This window comes from Chroicocephalus ridibundus, chromosome 14 (genome assembly GCF_963924245.1).
Source record: "Chroicocephalus ridibundus chromosome 14, bChrRid1.1, whole genome shotgun sequence".
In the NCBI taxonomy this organism is placed as follows: Eukaryota; Metazoa; Chordata; class Aves; order Charadriiformes; family Laridae; genus Chroicocephalus; species Chroicocephalus ridibundus.
In genome coordinates, this window is record NC_086297.1 from 10434428 (window position 1) to 10441180 (window position 6753).

Consider the following 6753-nt stretch of genomic DNA (forward strand, 5'->3'; position numbering starts at 1 on the left):
GGCGCCCCTCCTGCGGGAAACGGCGGCGGCAGCGGGGAGGGACGGCGCGTGGTGTCGAGACAGAACGGCGACGGCCGCTCGGCGCTGCCCGGGGAGGCGAAGGAGCAGCAGGGCGGCCGCGAGGTCTCCGTCCCGCTCCTCCACCTGCCGCCGCTCAGCCAGCCCGCCGCTGCGGCGCTCTGACAGGACGCCGAGCCCCGCCCCCGAGCCCCACCATTGGGCGGTTCGTTCCCGCCCCCGCCCTCCTCAGCATTCATTGGCGCGGCGGAATGGTAGCCCCGCCTCCCCCCGCCTCGTCGGGGGAGCTGTAGTCCCCCTCAGCTTCGCCTATTGGTGCGCCGAACAGCGCTAGCCCCGCCTCCCTCGGCTTCCATTGGGTGAAAGCAAAGCTCGACCGCCCCCTTCCTCGTGTTCCCAGCGGAACACAGCGGCTCAGTTGCTAGGGGGCTCTAAGGCGGCCATTGGCTCTTTCCCCCATCAATCGCACTTGGTCGCCCCGCCCCGCTGGAGCGGAGCGATTTGCCTGGCGCGGAGTAGCGAGACCACGGGTTCGAGCCTCAGCCCCTCCGACGGGAACCGAGCCCTGCAGCCACCACCGCGGCGGGCTCCTCCAGCGCACGCCGGCAGGCAAAGGGCCCTGGAGAAACGGCGGGGTGAGGCCTGCGTGAAGTAACAGCAGCTTCTGGACAAGGAACGTTTCTGGACTTTGCACCAGCCCCAACCGCATCACCGCCTGGCCAAAGGGGAGTCTCAGCCATAGCTACCGGCATGGGAAGTCAATCACCCTCACAGAATCACACACACGCACCCCTTAGTCTGGCTTTTAGGATATTCATAGCCAGAAAAGGCACGTTCTTTTTCCATCGTACCCACAGCAGTGTTGGCTGGCTTTGTCCTCTCACTACCCACACTCAGCTATTGCTGTGTATTTGCACGGAATGGGGATGAGCCTTGGAGGAGATGTCAGATTCCCTCCTGGCCCCGCAATCCACCCACGTGCCCACCCTCACCAGTACTGCCAAACGTACGCTAAAATGCGGTACGGAGGGAATGGAGGGAAAGGGGTCATCTCTGGATTAAATGCTCACTCTTCGTGTGCCGTTAAAACAAATTCAGCGGGTTTCTAGCAGCAGGTGCATCACCTCTAACCCCGGGTGTTGAGCCAGTGATGAAAACTGCAAGTGACTGGACAAAGACTTACAGGAAAATCTCATTTCTTAAATCTTACCCTAACACGTATGTTTACTGTCTAAGCTCTGCACTAGGCCCTTTTATGACCTCCTTGTCCTTTGCTTGTAGCACATCTGCCAGGAAATATAATTTTTTAAAAAAATTCTTTAAGAAAATCTTGTTAACCCTGAGTAATTCCCAAATTTGAAGAGAAAATCTAGTAGTGTCAAACTGGTAAAAAAATACATTTGTACAAAGACAGACAGAAACAAACATCAAAAATAGCACTGTATGCACAAAGTATCACTCCACATAAAAATTACAACTTCATGAAAGGTCTTTATGTCCTTGTTTTACTGGACCCCACCTCACCCACACTTTGCCCAAAGCACATCTAATTCAGAAGAAATAAATCCAGCATACACACAGGACTTACTCTGCATTATCTGCAGCCAAACATAACCCCCAAAATGAAAGAGATGTATCTATACCTTATATTTCTACTCAAAAGAAAAACAACAAAGTCCTTAGCTCATGAAGTCTGTTTGTATGGATATGATGCAATGTCAATTTACTGTTCTCTTAAAAAAAAGTCTTAACATGCTTATTTTTATTTCAGGATTGCAAAAATGTGAACTCATGAGTATCATTGTATCATTGCTCAGTAATTTTAATCCAGTGCAAACCGAAGAATACAAAGTATCCTGTAGCATTCACCATCACCCAAGCACCACATTCCCAGTGTCAGACAGGCAATTTTCCCTTTGGCATACTCACACATCCAATAATTGCACCTCTTTATAATCCAGTCATCACTTTATGGAATCAAAGTCCTGTTGGAGGTGGGATAATAACTTTGCAGCAATAGACCACAGCTTTTCAGGCTCCAGTGTTTTCCTGTAGAAGGCCTACATATGGAAAGAGAGAGACATGCTCTTCTTGCAGATGCGTCATCTGTCAGAACTTCTATTTCAGTGTTTAATTTGAGATAGGCTAAATGCAGTCGTAGTAGTCATCTGTATTTTTCCTGTGGAAGCAACTTCTAGACAGCTGGAGCACAGCCCTGGGCATCAGGAAACCAGCGCTCCAGTCCCAATTCTAACACAGTCTTCCTTTATGAACTTGGCAAACTTACTCGAATTCTTTCTGCCCCAGGTTTCCAGACCTATCAAAGTTATTTGCTGCATCTAGTACAAAGGAGCGTCATGGGATTTTAACCACAAATTTCAGTGGAGAGCTTTGAGATGCTCCAAGAAAAATGCTGAACTACAAACTAATCATTATATCTTGCTTTACTGAAATTTTATATGTTTGATTTTTACCAAAGTTCACGAAGAAAGAGTGGAGAAAAAACCCAAGCATTTTCATAACAATGAACTTGGCAATTAAGGGTCATTTGCCCTTATTTTTAAACTAAAAAATATGAAGAGTTTTTCAGTTGTTGAAAATGAAGAACTAATGCTTTTCAAACGTCTGTTTTGATGCCATAAATAGCAGAGTTCTGGAATGTTTCCACTTTCCTGAATATTTCCACTTATCTGACATTTACGTGTAATCATGTTTAGAACATAAATCTGTGCCAAGCCCAGGTTTATTTTGAGGGCAGCTCATGGTTATACTTTATACAGGAATTAGGAGCTAGAATACGCCCACAAATCTTTAACCCATCACCTGTCTTAATAATACAAAAGAAAATGCATTTGTTAACTCACTTTCAAGCACTAATATAACCTGGTTAGGGGCAGCTGAAAGGAGAAATAATGGCATGTATATTGCTCTTTTACTGTGCCATACAGAACTAGGCTATACAAAAGTCAGAACTGCAAATAATAATAATTTTCTCTTGATCCAGAATAAAAATAAAAAAAAGACTCACAAACAGCTATATTTATGGAAAACCCACCAGTTCTTTACCCTCACAAAGAGCACAATTTCTTATTCATTACTATTAAAATGATCCAAACCCCTGAACTTTCTCCTCAAACTTCTTGTTGATGGGCAGAAATTAGTGAACAACAAAACCCATTGACAATCTGGCAATCAAAAAGAGAAGATAAAGCCAAGTCACTTCAGAAACTGCTGAAAACTAATCTATGAAGGCACCAACTCTGCACATGAACAGATACATCAGCGACTCCTATCCCAGTGTCTCTACATAATCAGAATAATGACCAAATTCTGCTCCTAAGGTCTATCTCAGCCTGTTATTTTGATAATGAAACTCCTCATTCCATTTCCATTTATCTGCTCATATAGCTGACCCGAGGAATTTTTCAAAAAAACTATTTGTGTCTCTTAGAGCGAATTTTGTTTAAAGAAATAGAGAGAAAAACAAGCACTAACACCAAATCGCAATGACTGTCTTACAAATCATCTCTTTCCGTAATGGAAAGTCCTACATCCTTCCTGATCCACCCTCTCAGCCTGTCCATGGATGTGGGAGAGGAAAAAAGACAAAGAGCCCACGGCACATTTCTCGTATGGTCACACAAATAGGGGCTTGGAGCTTGAAAAGCCCTAATGCATATTTTCTATTTATATATATATAAACCAACCAATAAAAGGCTACACATACCAATTACCTTTTCTCTTCTTGTACATACTGTCAAGCAGTAAACAGAAATTAGCAGCTGCAGTGCTTTTTTATTCAGGATGTGTATATTAACTGATGACTCACCAAATAATTTGCAGCCCAGCTTGCCAGTTGTCTTCTCCTCCACAGAAAGAAACACTATTTTAAACAGAAAGTTAACCACTGTGGATCTTGCAGGCAAGCCAGCATGCATCACACCAAGATAAATATTGCCGGTGAACCCCAACAGGGCAGAGGAAAAGGCTGGTTTGAATACCATACTGCAGCCTTTTTAAAATACTCTAATAGGAATAAATGATACATGGGGGAAAAGAGAGGAGGCAGGGAAGAAAGGATTATTGCTAAGTCAACCCACACTGCCACATGGCCTTTTGTCGTATACGCTGCCTTCACACAGCAGGCAAGACCTGCACTGCATGAACAGCTTCAGTGCATGGGTAAGCTTTTTTTTGTAGTCTTCTGAGTACACTTGGGGCCTGACAGAGTAGTTTATTTCAAATAGGGACCAGTAATCTATGGCACAGTCTAAGATGCCATGCAGCAGGCTTTGGGAGGGCTTGGAGCTGGAACGTGCACTGAAAAGGGCATCTGCGAAGAAGCAACTCCCAAATCCTGGCTCTCACCAAGCTCCAATGTCTGCAGGAGTTGGGAGCCTGTGCCTCCCGCAAACAGATGCTCTGTAGCGTCTTTAGGAATGTGATGTCTTGTGGGTCTTGCCGAGTTTCTTCCAGAACATTTAACCTCTCATTTGGAAAGCAAGCTGACAGTTCCTTCTTCAGATTATGTCCACCATGTAATTAATGAGCTTGACATTACAATTTTGGCCAAACTTCTGTTACATCCTATCTGATCGGATGCAACCAGAAAGTACAATTCAATTAAATTCTAGAGAATAAAGGGCAATTGCTCTCTACTCCTACAACATTCACTATGCTGTTCTTTAGTGCTGCATGACAAACTTCTTTACTGACAGTATGGAATATTCTACTATGACTCAGTATTTGAAGACTGAACCACAAATTTCATTCTATTTTAACTCCATTAAATCTAATTAACAAATTCTGATTGGTTTCTAATTGCTTTTTCAAAAAAAGCGATAAATAAAATTTAAAAAATCAGACACAAGAGGAATTTTCCAAGAGTTGCAGAAGTGTCATTTAATAAAAATGCAGGTTTTTAATTCTTCCTGTTCTTTAAAAACTACAAAACAAGAAAACAAGTCTCCTTGATCTCAGAATGGACATTACTCCTTTGCTCCCTGAATAAGGAGGAAGGTTCAAAGAAAACTCACAGCATTATTTTCCACAGCACCTGCTGCCGATTCCTAGAATCCAAATGGAGATTTAAAGTCTCCCTCAGCATAATCTCTATCATTCTTCATCAACCATTGCAGACATCTGAATCCAACATGGGTTTAAGGCTAATTTTACACAAAGAGTCAAAAGAGGCAATTTGTGTCAGAAAACAGATTCCACCACACAAAAACATATTCTTATTTGTGTTTCCATACTCTTGTAGTACTAATTTATCCCTGGTTCTGAATAAGCCACAGGTTCTTGGGTTTCAGGCTATCACTGTCACATCCACAAACTGTAACGCCCTCTACAGCCAACAGTTACGCGAAATCCCTGCTCTGATTTACACAAGATAACACAAACCATCCAACCAACCTTCTGCAAGCAAGATTTAGCATGCTCATGACATACCTGGAGTGGCTAAAAGCCCAAGCTGCAGCTATAACGTGTCAGTTCAGGATTTTTGAAACTGATAATGAACGTGTGCTTCTAAAATGCACCGATTCTGATACAAATCTGACACATGAATAGTGTGTCTTGGTACACGCACTAAATCTGACAAATAAGAGATGTCAAATTTCTTGTGCACAAACTGTGTAGCGCATTGGCTCCCAACTATGTTCACCCATCAAGTGCTTTCCAAGAGAGTAAAGACATGGTGCACACACACAAGGATTGTGCAGCACATCTCATATGTCTAATAGATTGCACAAGTTTTGGATTTGGTGTGAACAGCACATTGATGATTTGTCCAGGCTCTCTAGAAACAGCCAGAAACATAGAAGCTTAGCAAAAATATTTAAGGTAAGTCTGCCGTGACTGCTGGGGATCCAGAAATCCTGCCAAATTCAAAATATCAGCTTCTACATGAACAAAGTTCAGATTAAAAAAAAAAAAGAAGAAAGAAAGATGAAAGCTGTACAGCAGCTCTTGAAAAGGGAAGGTACACAGACTTCTGGAAATAATGAACTTAAGTCCTTTCACCACTTGCCATTTTGCTGCTCCACGGGAACTTTTAGAGGACTCTGAGCTGTAATTCTCCTGCAGTAAACCCTCAAAAGAAAATTTCTAAATCAAAATCCAGTTTAAAATTTGAAAGTATACATCAATAACTCTATATTAACCTTAATTGCTATTTGCATAAACTACTATATAGAAACAAATGTATATCCATAGGTGTCTAAATTGCTCAGGCAACACAATAATACTGTAAAAACCCCTAGCAAGAGAAATCAATATAGTGAATAGGGAGGTAGTCAGGAATACCAAAAGATGAATTAGTGGTTGTAACCACAGAGACTACAGACTTTTAAGGAAATAGTAGAAAATAAAAGTACAAAATCTTGCACTAACAAAGAAACAAATAAAAGATCAGTGGGAACTCTTCCAGCTTCTACTCTCAGAAATGTGTATTTTAAATAAGAATTACTCACTAAATAAGTGGCAAATTCTAATGGGAAACAATACATTAATTTACTTCAGACCTACGTCGGCCTGTGTCCAGTAACAGCAAGCTGTTCTTGTTATTGTTGAAGAACAGAATGAATGTCAGCATGTACCTTTATAATGCCCAGAAAGCACATTAAATCCAAATATTTAAAAATTACTATCCATTGCCTTTGTTACACATATTGCCCTACTGCAACATCTTTTCCTTGACATGTGCATCCTCTGCATCTACAGCAGGAAAGAAGT